This window comes from Larimichthys crocea, chromosome XIX (genome assembly GCF_000972845.2).
Source record: "Larimichthys crocea isolate SSNF chromosome XIX, L_crocea_2.0, whole genome shotgun sequence".
NCBI classification, from domain to species: Eukaryota; Metazoa; Chordata; class Actinopteri; family Sciaenidae; genus Larimichthys; species Larimichthys crocea.
In genome coordinates, this window is record NC_040029.1 from 7,609,047 (window position 1) to 7,628,160 (window position 19,114).

The following is a 19,114-nucleotide window of genomic DNA, read 5'->3' on the forward strand; positions in this document are numbered from 1 at the left end:
AGCGGGCCCTTTTCTGCCGCGGTATTAGGCCTGTAAAAGAGATGAAAGGCTTGTGAACCATCCCCACTTCCTTGGCCTTATACTGGGACACAATGGCCAACCAGCCGCTCAATTAGTCTGCCATCTTAGACTGACTGTTTGACAGGTCTAGCTAATTGTTAATCCCGCCATAACTGTTGCTCGGAGTAATTAATCATGTAACAAAAGGGCTCTCAGTGAGGCAACCCCACCAGTGCGGATGTGTGTCAAACCAGAAAGCGAGAGCCGAGAGCTGAAAAAGCAGGCAATAAAGGTTGTTCAATTTACAGCTGAGGTTGATCAACAAATATTTAATCTTCATTTGCAGCACCTTTAGAGATGGCAAGCTTGGGTTGTTTTTCCCGGATGTAAACAAGGGGAGTGCGTGAGATCTCCTGGCTTATGTAAATGCGGAGCCGTGTGAGCCCCACAGGAACAGGTTCCAGGGGTCAAGGACCATTCATCACAAGATGGAGTGTCATTTTCTCCACTTCATACGCAGGCAGCTGCTTAAGAGGAGGAAGAGAAAAGGAGGTATTCTTTGAGCGGGGAAAGAAAAGGCAGAGCCAAGCACAATCCAGGCTTCAGAGAGGAGATGGCGGGGAGGTGGGGGGGGGTTTGAATAGGAACACAAGGTGCCACTGTGTCAGAATTCAAATGTGAGCACAACCGGTGATGTCATTCACCTCCCCAACCCCACCTCGAGTCATAAGACGAGCAGCATTCCTGGGAACGGGAAGTGGACACAAAGAGCCACCGTGTTTCGCAGTTCTGCAGTACTGACTCATTTTGTTGTGACCCATAAGTGATTTTCTTTTTTTTCCCTCGGTGTGTCCAAATGATGATTAATATCTGTTTTCTATCTCTGTGCCGAATGGTCACAGCAGCAAACAAGAGCACCTCTTGTTCGGATGAAAAAGGAATTCTACGCTCCCAGGCTATGGAATCTCATAAAGGCCAAATTGGATAATATGAGGGAAAATGGACAGAGGTCATGTCTCATCTACATCTTTCTTTTTTTCTTTTTTGTTTTTGAAGATTTTAAGATAGTCACGCAAGGGATTCGGTTTCTATTTAAAGGTGGGGTCGGTCAAAAAGTCGTACATATCCACCTTTAGGCCTTTTTCTGCGTTCCCAAGGATTCGCTAGATGTTGCTTTTGTTTAATGCTTCTTGACAATAAAAGACTAAAACTAGAAATCAGAGCTGATGGCTCACTTCATCAAACATCATAATCACCTTGTGAAAGTCTTCCAAATTCTCCAACGCTGCACCGAAACCTCATTTCCCTCCATGGGTAACAACCAGCAATCCAGAGTTATTGCTACACAAACAGAGAGAGAAACCTGATGATTTGAGCAACAAAACAAAAGCCTCCAGGGAGCCATTGGCTGTCCCGACGGTCAACCCACCTCCACTACCACTGTGCAGGACCAAAGCACAATACCACACACAAAAACCTGCAGACAATAAACAGAAACAGTAGGAATCCTTCCCTAATTTGACTTGCTCCACAGGTGGTCACCAGCTGCTTGCGAACAGGTTACTGGGGGCCCCAACGGAGGAGTGGGGATTTTCATTTTAAGTGGAACAATGGGCAACTGCTCAGGTCCCAAATCCAGGAGGTCGCTTCTTTCTCTGTTTTTAAATTTTTTTTATTTGGCAATGCCTGGAGGTAAGTCGCAGCTCCACGGGCAGCAGACAGTGAGGTCTTTTGTCTCTATGTCTGTGCACCAAGATGGGGGCTATCAGAAATTCCCCCTGTCTTCGTTCACATGATTCATGTGAGAGCCCTGTGTCAGTCTGAGGGCTGTTCTTTTCTTGTCTATTCATGTCGTTCACCGGAGGGAAAGACCCGGCTTCGCTGGCGGCTGGAGGTCTGCTTTTACTCATCCAACGAGACAACAAACTCTGCACAACTCCGAATTCATTTAACTCATAATTACATGCCTTCTCATACTGAATGGTGCTTCAGTCAAGCAAGAATGTTTCAACTAGGCAATGGTCATTGATTCAAAATCCTTGAAATCTCTTACATTTGCTACAGTACCTTAGCAGAAAATCCTAATTTCCAGATTAATTTCATTATTTTCTGTAACATCGATTCAGAAGCAAGCACATGGTCAGATTCGAGGAACTTGTCAAATGAAAGATGAATCTCAGAAGAGGTTGTCTTGCAGGCAAAGAGGCTTTTATAATAATCCCTGATCAGACTGCACTCCTGAGGCAGAAACAGACACCTGACCACCCAATACACAGAAATAATAATAATGAGGGGTATGGGACAGTCTACATAAATATAGAAAGACTTCTCAAAGAAGATTTCAAGAAACGGTTCAATACATCCACAGTAAAACTACACAACATTAAAGACTTTAAGTCTTGGAGCTAATTTAAGACATTAAACTCTACCGGCGACCACTGGGATTGCAACACCATCAGATCTCTGGCACATGGACTAAAATGAATTTGCTCTATGCAAATCGAGGATGGTATTGTCCAAAACTGCAGGGAGAATTGTTGAATTTGTCATTGAAATAGCCTTGGAGAGAAACAGTTTTTCCTGGCACTATCAGAAACGGTGGTTGCTGGCACACAGGGTGTTCATTGGACTCCACTAATGTCCATCCTGCTCGGTTTACAGCAGAGTTTCTATCTAATCAAACCACAAATCTCCGAGAAGTGAATGAAACCAGAAGCGAAATAGAAGAAGAACTGACTTCATCTGAATCTGAGTCACTTCTTTCATCTGCTAGAGTCCCACAAGAAAAACTAAATAGATGTTTCGTCACCTCAGAACCAAAATTTCAAATGAAAGCAGCAAAGAAAAGCTGGAGGCCAGTAGCTGCACCAAAAATGCCTCAGAGCTGTGTGAATTTGATGGAAACTCTTCATCGGGTTTACGAAATGGTGCAGAAAAGAAATGTCGATTTATTACCTTTTGACTGTTGGAAATCAACAAATAGAATCAATGAGAAGTTAAACTCCTCAAGTCCTACCTTTAATCTAATTCCTGTGTCCTAAAGCATCATTTTAGACACATTTACACAAAATTTTGTCTAAAATATTTGTTATTTTGAGGTATTTGTGGCTAAGTCTTTGGATATTTGAACAATGCTTGACCAAACAATGTGAGCTTCTACATCTCAAAAGCTCTGGAGGTCAAACAGGATGTGATTTCACCACAAACTATGAAAGAATTGTGAATTTGTTGCCGTAACCACATGAGTTCTACCTATAAATTGATGTATTTTTATTATGATCCATCCAAGTTCATTTGAGGTTGCGGCTGATGAGCCGTGGCTGCGACGCGCTGTCCCTCGGGGTCACCTTAAAAAGCGGTCGGGCGCTCAGCTTCTGCTCTCAGTGCCCTAAAATAAAACTTTCATCTCCCTCATCATCGCATCCTGAACTTGCCCCCATGTCCCTTCATTTAAATTCACACAGCTGATGTTTGTTGTGAACAGGCGCTGTCAGAGAGGATAAAGAAAGGTTACCTGGTGGCTGAGAGCTAGACGCTCTACACCAGCAGATTTATCCACACTGATGTTTTGATGTCACCACCGGCTCCTCCAGGCGCTTTGCTGTTGTAACGAACCAAACCCCAATCAAATCTTTGAAGTAGTCATGTATGCATAAGCGCCGTCTACCTTAATGCTAAATAATTAGCAAGCGAGCGCGCGGCTCACTGGGATTGCTACCTCAGGGCTAAACTTGCTTTTCCTGCTTTGATCATTACATTAATTAAATCTGGCTCCCTTGACAGGTCGGGGGCTAAAAAACAGGTAGGTGTCATAGGCACCTCGGCGGAGACAGAAGCACCTGGTGTGTGTGAGCGCTGCAGCTGTCAGCGGCGATGCCTTAAGAGTCAGACGGCGGTGGCGTTAATTTGAACCGATGTCCCAAAAGGGGAGGGGAACAACTCAATTGTAAGACACCCGGTTCTCCGGTCTGGAGGCGGGCGAGGCTGCATCTTTGCGGCAGCTTTGGCCAGAGGAGGAAAGAAGTCATGTTGTCAGACCTCAGTGTCAGCTCGCGTCATAACCAGCGCCTGGGGGACAAATTAGAAGTGTGTTTCGAGAGATGTGTCAAAAGTGTTCTCGGTCCACATCACAGCAGAGAAATCGTGCAAAGAGAGACCCAAACCAAAGTCAAATGCCAAGGGCAGTCAGAGGAGGGACTCACCTATGATTTATTTAAATCAAAATGGCTTGAAACTATGAATAATTACACAACTGTGCATCCATGTGTAGTCTTTTAATGTAATTATTCATGTAGGGCTTTTACAGGAGATCAACATGAGACTGTAAACACTCAAGTCACTAATCATCGTTAATGTACAGACACTGCATCAAAGGTCAAAGGTCACATTGATGTTGGTTTAGAAATCAATGAAGTTCATTAAGAAGATCAAATATGTGACTGACTTTCTGCGTTTGCATATCTTTTTTATCTTACATACATTTATTCATTCATAAGAAGAATTTTGTCCTTTGTGACTTCCATAAATGTCACAAAATAATAGAAAATGCTGCATTAGTTTCTGTTTTATGAATAACTACTACTTAAAATCACATTGAGTTTACTTGATAGAGAACTGAGGCTGAAATAAGGTTGTACTAACATCTTTAACCACAAACCAGAGCAGCTTTATTTTCCCCAAAATCAATACACGTCTCAGGAGCATATCTTTTGCTGTCTTATATGATTAATGTTCAGTTCTTTTGTATTTTTATTAGAATATTTAAATTGCACATCATCACCTATGAATCAAAACACAAAGTAAATGATTGTTTTTTCCCCAAAGACACACAGAGGAGGGCGTAGTGTATTTGGAGGCCCACCAAGCAGATGTTTAGGAGTGCCTGAGATGCAAAACCCAAACCCCTGGCAAACACAGAGTCTTTAAGACCCAACAGAGCTGAGTGGTACTACCTAATTTGAGGTCTTGACTCCAACCTGTAACCCAAAATTATATTTTTACTATTTCTTTCTTTACTTAACTTCGTTTAAGGCTAATGCAACATAATTGCGTATCCGCTTGCAACACGAAAGACACCTTTTATGCAGATGTTTGGCACAGTTGAAGAGAGAAAAGGCAAAATTCTTAATGTATTGTATTTCAAAAGAACAGAACACGCCCAAACTCAAAGCTTCCTGTAAGAAAATGGACCGAACCCAACAAGGTTTTGGGTAGCAAAACTAGAATTAAAGGAGACCTAGATCACTGCAGGGCTCATCTGGAATATGGCAACTCGAGAGAGGACACCCTTTATAGAGATTTCACCAAATCAAACTGCTAAGTAAAATCTAGTCCATAGCCAATTAGGAGAAACATGAGACAACTGAAGGCGCTTCAAAGAGGGTAAACCCTCTGTGCTCCAGCTGCAGGTGCATCAGTCCAAAAGTTGCTCTGTGGAAAAGCATAAAAACGTGTCATTTCAAAGTAAAAGTCCTTTTTCAAAAGTGTTTATTATCTCTTAACCCTCATACTCAGTGTGAAAGTTGGACACAGAAGCTGACATAGGCTGCAGGGCAGCAAAATCTCCCCGTCCATGATGAAAATAAGGCAAATTACATTAATTTAATATGAAATAATCTAGATTGTGTTTGTTGGATCAGTTCGAAATTAAAAAAAAAAACGACTGCTGCCTGAGCCCAGCGGCCTTTCCTCCACATCCTCATCCAGCGCCCCACACCACAGAGCGTTCAGTAGTAATTAGTGTCTTCAATATGTTTAACCATCCCACATACCTGTTTAATCAAACCATTTTCTGGGCATGTATTCAACCTTCAAAGGCAGCGTTTGAAAAGGACTCGGAAAACACAAAAGCGAGTCGTCTGTGAAGCTCCTTTTGATCTAGATCATTAACGTTTTGGAATCAGAAGTTGACATAAGGCCCGGTTTTGTTGCCGCACTCCTGGATCCGTTTCTGTGCAGTGGAAGTTGAAGATGTTTGGAAAATTGCTCCGATTATAGTGTTCATGTGCCATTTGATACCGGTTCCAAGAACAAGGGGAGCTGCAGCCAAACCAGACTACACCAATAAGAGCTGGCGGAACTGGCCGTCCTTTCATAGACCACATGGTCTCTTTACCGAGTGGACACATTTTATTATCATGGTAATCGACTTTGTAATTTCGGTGTGAACAGCCCCACCCTGCTTCGTTTACAATGGAGAGATCTCAACACCAATTAAAGCAGAGTGTCAAGGAACAATAGTTTACTAGAAAGGACAAATGAACTGTGCTCCGAATATCTGAAAGGCTACAAGTTTTGTCACTGTCCATCAAAAACTTCATATTTCAGGGTAAATGTATCAATAATCGCTGCTGTTTTGTGGTAGAGCAGCTCATTACGGCTTAGATAAACCCTTAGCTTTGCGGATACAACTTGTAAAACCTGTTTTCCGCCAGTATACATTAGCTCAAGGTTTGGCTGTGTACATGAAAGATTAGTTCCAATGTGGAAAAGTTGTCACATGCGTTTCAAAGCAAGCTAATGGGAGTTCTTCATCACTCTCCAACATGAACATCAAATGGCGACACAATACGTTCTTGGACCTAACGAAGACGGGGGGGGCCTCGCACACTGAAGCTCGCTCCATCTCCAAACCTTTTAAACGCGAGCCCGTCCTCGTCCAACCTCTTTGAGATCGCTCCTCTCTGCAAGCGGAAGGACGCATCAAAACCCGAAGAGTGCTCATCATCACATCAACCGACTCTCCTGTCTATTTCTGTCTCCCTCCTCGAGCGTCGAAGAAGCCTGCTCCCACGGGCAGCGTTTCTAAAAAATCACAAGAAATTCATTTCCTCCCTGGATGGAAAATAACAAAGGCATTCCTCATGACAGGCCCCTCTTCCTGTCATCTGCAGGCCACAAGTCAACTGATCTATTAATAGCAACCCCTCCCCTCTTTTCTTCTTTATCACAACCAGACTGCAGCGTTCTCATCAGGTGATTTCATTAACAAATTACAGACGGGCAGGAAGTCTGTAAAGAGTTTGAGTAAGGTAAAACCAATAAGAGAGATATCGCAAAGTGTGGATTTTGGGAGGAAAGCGCAGTAGTATACACCATTAAATATTCAGTTTGATTACTCTTTACTCAGTAGCAGATTTCTGACCTAGTTCAGAGTAATTAGGTTTACTCTGTTCAGCCACTTTAGTAAACAAGGATATTTTCCTGGTGAGATAACTTCATAGCAGCAGCTCTCGGTATCTTGGCACTGAGCCTCAGCGGGGATTATCTTCGATCTGAAGAAGATACCTATCTCCTGTGTTGATATTTCTGCTTTAATAACAGCACTGAGTCCCACCGGGAAAGCACAGAAAGGCCTCAGTGTAGCGAGATTTTCTTCTAGTCTGCGGTGTCACTCGTACTGTACATACTGTACGTGGCTTCGTGTGCTGTGTTTGGCTTAAAGGTGCCACATTTGTCTCCATCTGAGCTCGAGAATATCGGCAAATTATGCGCTTAGTTTCCACACACCTGCTGTGTAATGCATACAGAGAAGAGCTGTTACAGTGTATATAATAACTCTAGGCTTTCATGGGGATATCTACCAGCTAAAATGTTGTACCCTATTCACTTGTAGTGTCATGCCAAATGTCTGAATTTGACAATACATATCCATTTTCTGATTTTTTCCTCGGACTCTGAGCCACAAATTTCCACTTCAGTAACACTTAGATAGACCAGACCTTCCAGTTTTTGAGGTATCACTGTAAGAAGACTTCTCTAGCCGATACGAGATCCAACGAACACCAGTTTCTTATTTTCAATGCTGTGAGCATCTTAGTTGTGTTAGTTTGGGGGCAGAAATTGACATATCTCAGAATAATATTATTTGGATGAACCGATCTTAAATCCATTAAAATCAACACAAACGACGCTCTGATTGGCTTATGGTGGTGTCAAAACGTTCACGGATGTTAACAAGCCGAACACAGGTTTAATTATCATATCCAAATGTGAAATTAACCAAGCTTAGCGCAGTGTGTGTGTGTGTCTGTTATGATTTAAAATGATAAATTACAAACTCAGTCTGTCTTTTACGTTGTAAAAATAATTGTCTTCTTCAGTTTACGGGGGGCAAAAAAGTTAACAATCCATGCATGTAGGTGTCTGTTAAATCACAGACATGCTACTGCCTCGTCCTTTCCAATGTAAACACACATGAACACGGCAAAGTCTGTGCTGCGAGATGCCACAGTGCATCCGTCACCCATCAGTGAGCGTATGCAAACTCTCAGGCAGTCAGACAGTCGGTCCGTCCATCACAACAGTCGATCATACACTAATATCTCGGGGCATCAGCAGCTATTCCAGAAGCAGAACTAACAAGTTAAGCCCAAACATTGGGTTTGCATGGCAGTGGGGGAGTTTATGAACGAGTGTGTATGTGAAGGGGGGGGGCATGCATACATCAAACAGAGACGGTCGGTCAATATTGGGGTATGGAGAATCAACACGCTTTTTTTAAAGGAGAGGCTTATGCTCAAACATCACAGTGCCAGTTGCCGGGCCTGAGCATTTCCCGAGGCCCGGATCGCCATTTCTCATTTGTTGCATTAGCGGGAAAGACGGCATACAAATAAAAATTTCCCTGAGCAAGGGAAGTATCTTTGCATACAAAACAAGGCTGTGTGTAATTTTCAACGGGCCGAAAGGGGAAATCAAAGTGTACGAGGGAAGGAGGGGGGAGAAAATATGCACCTCCATCAGCGGTGCAGTTGGCAAAACACATTTAGGAAATTAGCATTTTTGAAATAGTGCGTTTTAAGAGCCAAACAGTTTTCCTGATATGAGAATGAGCAATGTGAGGTTTAGAGGTTAGAGATAGACATGAAGAAGGTGGAATGGGGCACATAATGTGATTATTTGGATGGTTTTCATTCACCTCTCCGGCGTCACCTGGAGGCACTTTTCTTTCCCCTGCTTTCAAAAGCTTCAATTTGACCCTTTTTCTTCTTCTTTTTTTTTTTTATCTCACCTGAACTGAATGTTTTCACGGATATTTATGAATTAAGTGAGTCCTTATTAGGTGTAAATCTGAGAGCATTGCACAAGCAGCTTGTGCCATTCATCATTAAGGAGAAGAATAAATGTCTCACGCAGTCATTTCTTCCCCCAAAAACAGACTCTACTTTTACTCACACTTCATTTTTAGAAGCCCAGTTGAGCTTTATTGGCCATTCTCTGAAGCGCAGACACACACAAACAGCCATTCCTCTTCAAAATATTAGAGTCGGTGCTGATTGCCACCACCTGCGTTATCACACGGGCTACTAAACAGATGCAGGAGAACGACTTCAGTGTAGAAATCACAGCTGAGACGTGCCGTGAAATCTGGCAAACTGCTATAAGAATCTGTTTGAGCCGCAGCACATTGAAGACTACGAAGACATGAAAAAATATCCAGTCACTGCCCACAATGAAAGATGACAGAAGACACCTACAACCACAGCATGTGGCCTGGCCACAAAATAGTACACTGCCGGTCAAATATAGTGCAGTAGCTGGAGAGTATTTTTGGTGTCGGTGTGATGCGAACCGTCTGTTCTCAGGTTTCTTTATGGGAAGATTTCATGGTGAAAACAAGGCTGTTGTCTGTGTCAGATATGTGAATCGTGGGCCAACGGGCAACACAAGACATCAAAATTATACCCTGGGCAAAAGTAAAGAGTGTTTTTGTTTCTTCAGATCGTCTATTTATGCCTTTAATGAAATTTTGACAGCAAATAAGTCTCTCGTACAGCAGCCTCAGTGTTCCATATCTTGATTCACAGCTATATTTAGTAGGTGAGGGGTCAGAATGTCAACGTATTTGACTAATACGTTTCCACATGCTCTACTAAACGTGCATGTTTTCCACATGAAAATCCACAAAATCCCACAAATCAAATGCAAAGTCTTGTTAAAGTTAACTCAGACCTGTGGTTTTGTAACCTAACGTGATGGTTTTGGAGTGATTTGGGAAGTCATTGTTGGAAACCGTATGGAAAAAAAATACAGGCCAGGAGATGTACATGAGCAATGAGATCAATGAAACACATGACGTAGGCAAACTCTTATTCGAAAGAGCTCATTTTAAGACAACAAAAACACAATGATTCTTATTTTCAGGTGATTATACACTAATGAAAACAGACAAATTAATATTCCTGCCAATAGACCCTCCTAAATCTTACACACCGGACCTTTAAACCACATGACACCAATTGGTCTCACATAGCTTGGTAAGATGGATCCTCACAAGATCTCACTAGTCCACCTGCTTGTTTGTCATTGTTGGGCCAGATATTGGTGTAAAGGTGACATAGGGCACAAGACATATGTGATAAAAAACACTAATTTACCCTACGCCTCATATGTTTTATTTCTAACCGATAAGAAAGATTATCTACTCAAAGTCTTGGTACGGAAAACACTGAACAGACACGTCACTTTGGATTCAGGTGTGCGAGAAACTGAAAGAATATAAGTGAACACACTGCCACACTGCCATCGATGAAACACTCTCCCTCCACCGCTCCCTCTTGTCATGCCAAATTGTGTTTTACAGCATCTGTTCATTATAGATGGCCGACATGATGGATATGGTCATAATATTAATGTAAGACTGACACAGCAGAGACATGAATCATGGCTGACTTTATTTCAAAGCCGGCATTTCATTGGCCCACCACTAAAAAGTGATATATAAATGTCAGCGAATGGCAGCCGTAAAGCATTATGAAGTACATTTGATGGTGCGTTTTCACCGTTATCAACCCGCTGTTATTTACTAATGTGTCTTCTTCATGTGACAGCCGCTGTGGACGTCCGTGTCAGCGTCGTTTGCAGATTGTGTACTTAAAGAGACTCCACCTTTTGTCTTTTTCAGGTGGTGCCTCAGCTCAGCTCAGCAGTGAGGAGATGAAAAGGTAAGATCAGGCAGGGGAAAAAAAGTGTGGCCTTTGGGTACGGAAGTCCAGGGGTGACTTTAAATTGAAAGCATTCAATCAAATTGAAATTTCATTTCCCATATGTGTGCATGATGTACGATAAGGGGTCGTCATGATTTTCAAACCATGAATTCATTGGTGGTTATTTTTTTATTCCCCGAAACAGGTAAAAAAAAAAAAGGTTTTAAAAAATCAATAACTCAAAAAAACATCAGCTTATTTTGCATTTTTCTTCCATTTTTGTCATCACTTTATTTTATTAGAAGCTTGACGGACAAGCTCAACCGTGTTTATATAAAGCATAATATTAGGATATGTGTATGGGGGCACCAGGGTGACCGCGCAATCACAACCTCTTCAATGTCAATAAAAGGGAAAATATATATTTTATATATTGGATTGTGATTCGTGAACCTTTGTCTAAAAATATATGGAAAAATAAAAAATAAAAAAACAGTGACACAATTTTGACAAATTGCCATTAGCAGCACATTTCCATTTAATTTATGCTAAACTAATTCAACTCAAATGCTCAGTTTAATTTAGGTTATACATGTTATAATGTGAAGCTGCAGACTGAGTGACGACTGAGCAAGCTGCATATTAAAACTTCAGCAGAGTTTTATTTGAAACTTGGCAGCAACAATGTTTTTTCAAACATGTTAATCAAAAATGAAAACTGGAGTGTCGAATGTTTATTTTCTTGTACATCATGCGCACATACACACGGGCGCACGCGCGCATTTGTAAAATAAATTTCACTTCAATAAAATGATTCGAGTTGGCTCGTGTCGTTTCTGGGCTTCCGTATTGAGCTGTCAGTGGAAGGAAACAAGGCTAATGTTTGATTTAACATCAGTGTCACATCGAGTTTCTTCGTGATTGAAGACGCTCGTGTTTTGCAGATTTATAAGTTCGATTCTGTTTGTGTGTTTGGGGCTGTGGATGTCGTTTGTGACACTTTAACTTTTTATTAAACTCGTTCATATTTCCGCTCGGCGAGGCTCGACAAGCTTAAGTCCCAAAAACTTCTCAAAATCCTTGAGGCCCAGTTGAACTTTGCACCATTGCTAATATGGACAGATTCTGGTTTATCTGACAAAGCAACACCTTAAAAAACATCTACCTGACTAAAGTTGTAAGACGGCCTTTAATCCTCTGAAAACAATGTGCAGTTAAACTTAAGTTATTTTATTTTACTGTAACTAAAAACCAAAAATTATATAATCTAAATTGTGGAAAGCTGGACATTTAATTTCTTCCACACACTTTCTAAAACCGAACATGTTCAATACTGTTTTATGTAAATAAACATTTTAAAGGTCCCATATTGTAGAAAAGAAGATATGTTTTAAATTATTATATTGGAGGATGAGGTGCAGAGTGTCAAACACTTCATCCAGGGAGAAATTCACACATCCAGTGTTCAGAAATGTGTTTTTAAACAAGCCATCAGGACCTCTGTAAGGTTGTGATGTCACAACTATGTAGTCAAAACCTGCCACGCCCCCAGGACAGCCGACCCGCACCCACCGCCCGGATAGGCTACAATCCGTTACCTATGATTGGCCCGGACGTGCGTCACTCAGAAAACAGTCAGCCAATCAGAGGAGAGACAGAACAGTCTCGTTCTTGTCAGAGCTCCAGAGAGAAGCATGAGAGAGGAGATGTAACACTATATTAAAACCACAAATATATCAAGTTATGGATATCATAACTTCAAAATAAAACACCAGAAAAGTGTAAAATAATTATTCCAGGCGATTGTTTTTGCAGGAAATCTGATTTTCTCATTGTAAATTGGATGTTTTTGAGGCCACAAAACGAGACGTCTTCTGACATTTCATAAACTAAACACCTCAGCAGTACAAATGTAGCTGCAGCCAAACCTTTAACCCTGAACAGTCTCAGTGATCTGGACTTTGTGAGAGCTTCAGTGATAGTGTGGTCAAAACTTTTCCACCCTTTTATATAATGACATATCTGGGAAATTACTGAGCACACCATCGACAAAATTGAAGCCACATGGATCTCAAAAATATTTGACTTTATTGGTTTTAGGGGAGATCTTTATCGACTGAATTATCTGCGCATACATATAATACAACAACAAACATAAAGCACATTTCTAAAGCAACCGTAAGTGCAGTGAATTAAAGCCCCTTTTTTTTGTGACCATGTCCACCTCACCCCGCGATTGGCTGCTTGTTTTATGACGCTGTGAATTGGCTGAAGGTTCATGTCAGTTAATGGCATAATCACTGCAACTTAAGTGGTCAAGTGGCCTGTTAGATATGTGTGTATACTGTGTGTGTGTGTGTGTGTGTGTATGTGTGTGAACAAATTCCCATCCTGCATCACTCGCCTGGATTCCCTCTGTCGTGTTACTGACTGCGGATGAAAACAATCTTCATCGAATATTTTTCCACGACATCAAGTAATGTAAATTACGACGGGGTGTTGGTATGTAGTCTGTAATTACACATCACCCCCTTCCCTCCCTCCCACCTCCTCCTCCTCTTCCCTCCTCCTCTTCTTCATTTCGGAGCGTCAGTGGTTCTTGTGTTCAGGCCTCGATCCGCTCTGCCTCCTCCACCTCCAGCTCTCGGCTCTGCTCGGCTCCGTGGCTGCTTCCAGCTCGTCCTGTTTGAAAGACGACTGCTGCACCCTACAGTTTAAAATCCGTCTCTCACTGTGCCTGCAAAACAGCCTCCAAACGCTGCTCACCCTCTGTTCTTTTTTACGCTGAAAAACTGACCAGTGTTGATTTTTTTTTATTAAATATCACACACAAAGGAGGCTTCTCTGGCATCGTGGCGAGATAAAAACATCAAAATGCAGCTTTTCTGATTAGATTTCTACTGTTTTTTAGTAAACTTATAGTTCTTTTAAAGCAGGAATGAATGAATAAAGAGTTCCACTGTTATTCTGTAGCTTTAAAGTGCTTCCAGCTCTTAAATAATTTCACCAGTCTGGTTTCAGTGGAGAGGTTTAGTGTCCTGTGATGGTCTAAATGAAATATCAAAGGCTTTTCTCCCCTAATGAGGAGGATATTCTGGGCTAAACTGTGAATATTTTACCACGATGATCAAATTTAACAATATTTTAACACTGACACAAAAAATGGGCTAATGTTTGCGTCATTTCTGCCACCTCGAGGACTCATTTTCGGTTGAAATCTCATATAGATGTTGCGCTTTTTAGTGTCAAATATGTGTGTTTTCTGATAAAGTATTTTTCTGTTTAAAAATTAAATGAATGTGCACTACAACACAAACTGAGCAGCCACGAATGCACAGTTCTGCATGCATATTGTATGTGTAATATTTAAACAAAAGGAGCACACAGATTATTTCATATCCAATAAAAAATCGACTCAAATATCAGAATTGAAGTCCTGAGAAATAATTAAAATGTTTCACAGTTTAAAATCAGGTTTGTTTTCATGCCACATAATAACTTCCTTTCTCTTTTTTTCTGCCCAATTTAATACGACAACTTTAATTTCATACTCTTCTTTAATTCCTTATTTTGGAAATATTTATTTAAAGTTGTCCACAAAAAGTCCATCTCTTGGGAAAAGTCATATTTTGCAATTTGCTGATAATATAAATGCATAAAAATAAATTATCACTATCTTCATCTCTTCTCCTGTCAAACTTACTACAACTATATTAAACTAACTATATTTTTGACCATTTATATATTAAATATTACATAATATTATATAATATAAAATTCTTTCAGTATCAGCTACAGCTAAAATAATTATTTTTGACAGAGACACGTACTGATAATCAATTATTTGGGCATTAACAGTTAAAATATTGTCACATTCAGTCAAAAATATTGTTATATTTAGATTTTTTTCTTAGCACTAATTAGAGGTGATGATACATGAACGCAGCTCGTTTCAGGGTCACGACGTTTGACCTTTTTAAAAAACCCGAAATGTGTCTTCATTTTTTTGGTGGCATAAACAATCAAATCAAAGGGTGACACACCTGAACACACACCTATCTGAACGGCGATTCTAAACGACATTGACCACGACGTAAAAACACATATTGGTCAGTGCGTCTGATCGCCCCCCCTCCAACGGTGGCGGCAACAATGAGGGGTTTTGGCTTGTAAATCCCACTTGAAGTAGTGGAACACCCCCTGCATACACACACACACACACACACACACACACACACACACACACACACACAATCAGACTTTTCCTGGCAGTCTGCTCTGGACAGTATTTCCAAATCCCTAATTGTACTGTTAGACCATCAAAATGTAAATACTGGAGAAGAGGAAGAAACATCGTTAATTACCACAAACTCCTTCAGAGGAGTTTTTTTATTATTATTATTATTATTATTATTATTTGAGAGGAGCCATGACCTTAATAATGATAATTTATTATTATTTTTTTTTTTTTTCAACACCTTTCGCCACAACTTAGACTTGGATTTAACGTCTTTTTAACCTGCAGGTTTTTATACACACGTCAGGTTGAAGTGGTATTTAAATCCTAAAAAGTAAAATAGAATAAATAAACCAGTGAAACTGGGACTTGCTGTGACTTATCACAGTTGGAGCGACACTGGTTTTCGGCAAATGTCCGATACCCCGTTGTAGTGTACTGATGATGCTGATAATCAGTATTTTTTTGCCGATATTCGGCGTATTTCAATCTGAACATTTAATGTTTTGAAGGGAAGTTTCTTCTCCAGACTTAAAATATGAACATGCCATACTTTGGTCAGAACCACCGCAGCAGTGTTTAGTTATTAACAAACCGAAGGTCGTCAATCAAAATGCCTCGCCCTGTCCTTTACTGATTTTCTTTTTCTGCTAAAGATCAGATAAGTGACATACTGAGTCCTGACAGTCTGCAGAAACTCGTGACCAAAACAGGCTTTATAAACCGGTTGATCAATCCGCACTGTAAAAGTATGAAAATATCCAAAACGACAGCACTTCTGAGTCACTTTGTAATCTTTGTGCAGAGACATTAAAGATGAACCATCCATCACTGCTTGTGTTTTATCAGGAAATCTGCAGAGAAAGTTATTAACTGCAAACAAAGTCAGAACTTTTTATGCTCGAAACAAACGCTGAAAGCTGCTGGACCACCGTAATTTACTCTGTCATATAAAATGATCTCTATATATATTTGCTGCAACACCACAAATATATCTGCATACATTCCACATCTGTAACATCATAATACATCAAATGAACACACACATATAAAAACATACCGCGTCATTAAGACTGTTTAATTCACTGCAATCTCTATAATCCATCTATTAAAACATGTCTCACTACAATATGCTAATTAGATCATTATCATATAATATTCAAACCATGACACCAGTATATTAGTATACTGAATAATGATCCATCAGCATACATAATACACACACATATGCATACATGTGTATCTCTAAACTACATACTGTAAGCAGTATATAATTCTGACATGTTCATTATATACATATGTACTTAATGATAACAATGAAAGAGTCTGTGGTTTGTCTGTTTTCACTCAGCAGCAGTGACGTTTAATAATCCACGTTTAAACTAGTAAGAGATTAAAAAAATACTGAACAGACGTGACAAACCTTTAGAAAAGAAAAATATCAAATGTAGCATCCTACCTGCAGTCCGGTTTACACCAGAACTGAAACTTGGACCAAAGACGGAAAGTCAGAGACCGAGCCTGAATGGAAAGTTGCCACAACCACTGCTGATACAGAAAAAACGGACAATACGGGTCACAACAAAGCTGCTTCAGATCTGCGCAAAACTGACACAACAAGTCAGATGAGGTCTTCAAAGACAGACTGGACGGCACGAAATCTCACAAATTTCACCATTTAGCGCAACCATCTTTGAGACAATGAAGCAACGGTAGTAATTTCTAAAACTCGTCACAGTTACTCTCACTCATGTACAGTTTATGTCACTTTGTCGAAGATGATTTGAAGGTCTGGAGGTCAAAAGTCAAATAAATCTGAGGGAAACAGCTCTGTTACACTAAACTATCACAACACCAGCTGTTCTTTCTAAGATATACAAATACAGTGACCAGCTTTGGAGCATGTATGTATACTTTTACGTCTAATTCGTTATCATAAATCTAGATTTTTCCTTATTTTATCTCCAATCTGAATCTTGCTGATCCCTTTCAGGGTGACCTTATGGTCCTCAGGACTATTCGGAGATTGTGGGTATGTTTTGTCTTGGCTTCACACACCTTAGAAGACTTAATCTGCCTAATAGCACAAAAAGACCAAATACAGCCTGGTTTATGAAATATTTCAACATCAGACACAACTGTCCAAGATGTACAAGAGTTGATACGGGCTTTGTGTTGTGTTTTGACACATTTTTGTCAGAAAGTTTAAGTAACGTGTGAGGACGCAAACACAGATTTAGATACAAGGCCTCAGGCCTTTATATTCTACATCCCTGAGATGCAGATTATCTCTCGAAACGTGCGCTTATTTTATCAAAAGGGACTTAATTTCAGCAATGATCTTTCATTTGTCTTCATTCTGTGTCTTAAATAGTTCCCTGAGATTACCTGTCACTTGTGTCAGCGGTTGAAGTTTTAGATTAAAACCCCCCCGGGGCTCCCAAGAATATCTGATTGTGCTCACATTTGAATTTAATCCAGCTTTAGTGTCAGAGCACTACTGTGCAAACCAAATCTACTCCAGGGAAGACGAAGAAGACGAACAAGGGGAGGGGGGGTAAAAGTTGAGGCTCCGAGATGGAGACGCTTTGACTTGACTTTTCTCTGGCTGCCTTAAGTGAAGCCGCTTGGAGATAGACGGAGTAAATAGAAAACAGCGATTGTCGTCTCGCTCTGCCTCCCTCTCCGTAATCTGATTGGGCACGTTCCCCCGAATCGAGGGCAACGCCAAAACAAAAGATCACCAATCAGATAGAAGGGGCTCCCACTGAAGTTCTTGGCATGGTATGAATGCTTTGCCCTCTCATGTGCGCTAGTATCTAGCAGCGAGATTCCCCGTGTTGCTTTTATGTGTTAATCGTCACCGCTCAGTGAGACTATTGTGCTGTCTGCATCGCCGGGGGAGGAAACTGCAAAAAAAAAAAAAAAAAAGTGGGGGGGTGGTGGTGGTGGGGTGTTTATATGGGGAATGAATGCGAGCGGCAGAGACTGCCAGCACCGTTTCACACGAGCAGAGAATCGCCTCATCACCCCGTTGACGAAGGTCCAAAAGTGCAATGTGGTGCTCTGCCACCACAGACATCTCTAATTGGTGGGAAAGAAAATGGAGAGCAAATGAAGAGTTCATTTATACATTCAGGGTGGAAAGACAATTATCACCTGAGCTGCTTCTTCTTTTTTTTCTTTCTCCGTTTTACATCTCTGAGATGTAGACGAGCCAGCTGTTCAACGCCTTTATTTACCTGTGATCCCTGAGAAGTGCCCTTCATCACCTTCTGTGCTTTTAATCACCGCTTCAAACTTTGCATGTTTCATGGGAACTTTGAGGGTTGAAGCCGTAACAGAATCTCTTAACTTTACACCTTAAAGCACTTTTAATGTCTTCAAATCCCAAGAGATCCATTATAAGAAGTTCTTGTTGCGTTGACAGACATTTTATTTAATCACATACAGAAGCTGTATTTTAAATTTCCAGGTTGTATCCCAAAGTTGATGTAATGGCGGAGCCAAAAAACAAAATATGGCATCATGGTTTTGAATATTTGAATCAATGTAAGCTTCAAAACAAGCAGATAGAAAACCCAGAGTAAAGCTTAAAGTGAGACTCTTTCAGACTTTAAGGACAGTTTTGGGGGTAAATTAGTTGAGACAAGACTTAAAACTCTAAACTTTGTTTTTTAAAATCTCCGTAATGACACTTTCTATCAGGTCCATTAATCATATTGTGGAGACAAGCCAAAACTTATAGCTTTACTCAGACTTGCCAACCTTGAGACGTCAAAAATAAGAAACCAAAGCTGATGTTTGCAGGTTTAACTGCTAAAAGTGTGAGTTTCCAGCATCCTGGTGACTTTTAAAGAATGAAAGTAAAACAATAAAGAAATGCAACAGCATTTTTATTTTAAATTCTTTTCAAATTAGCTAATATTCATCAGTTACGGCAGGCGTG

At 40.6% G+C, this 19,114-nt stretch overlaps 1 long non-coding RNA gene across 1 annotated transcript in view; it reads left to right on the plus strand.

Moving 5' to 3' along the window:
• Positions 1-10,961, plus strand: part of LOC113748305 (uncharacterized) — a 160,487-nt gene extending 149,526 nt beyond the window's left edge. The window contains exon 6 of the long non-coding RNA XR_003464253.1: positions 10,907-10,961. This is a non-coding gene — a long non-coding RNA (uncharacterized LOC113748305). The remainder of the gene's footprint in view (positions 1-10,906) is intronic.
• The last annotated feature ends 8,153 nt before the right edge of the window (positions 10,962-19,114 follow it).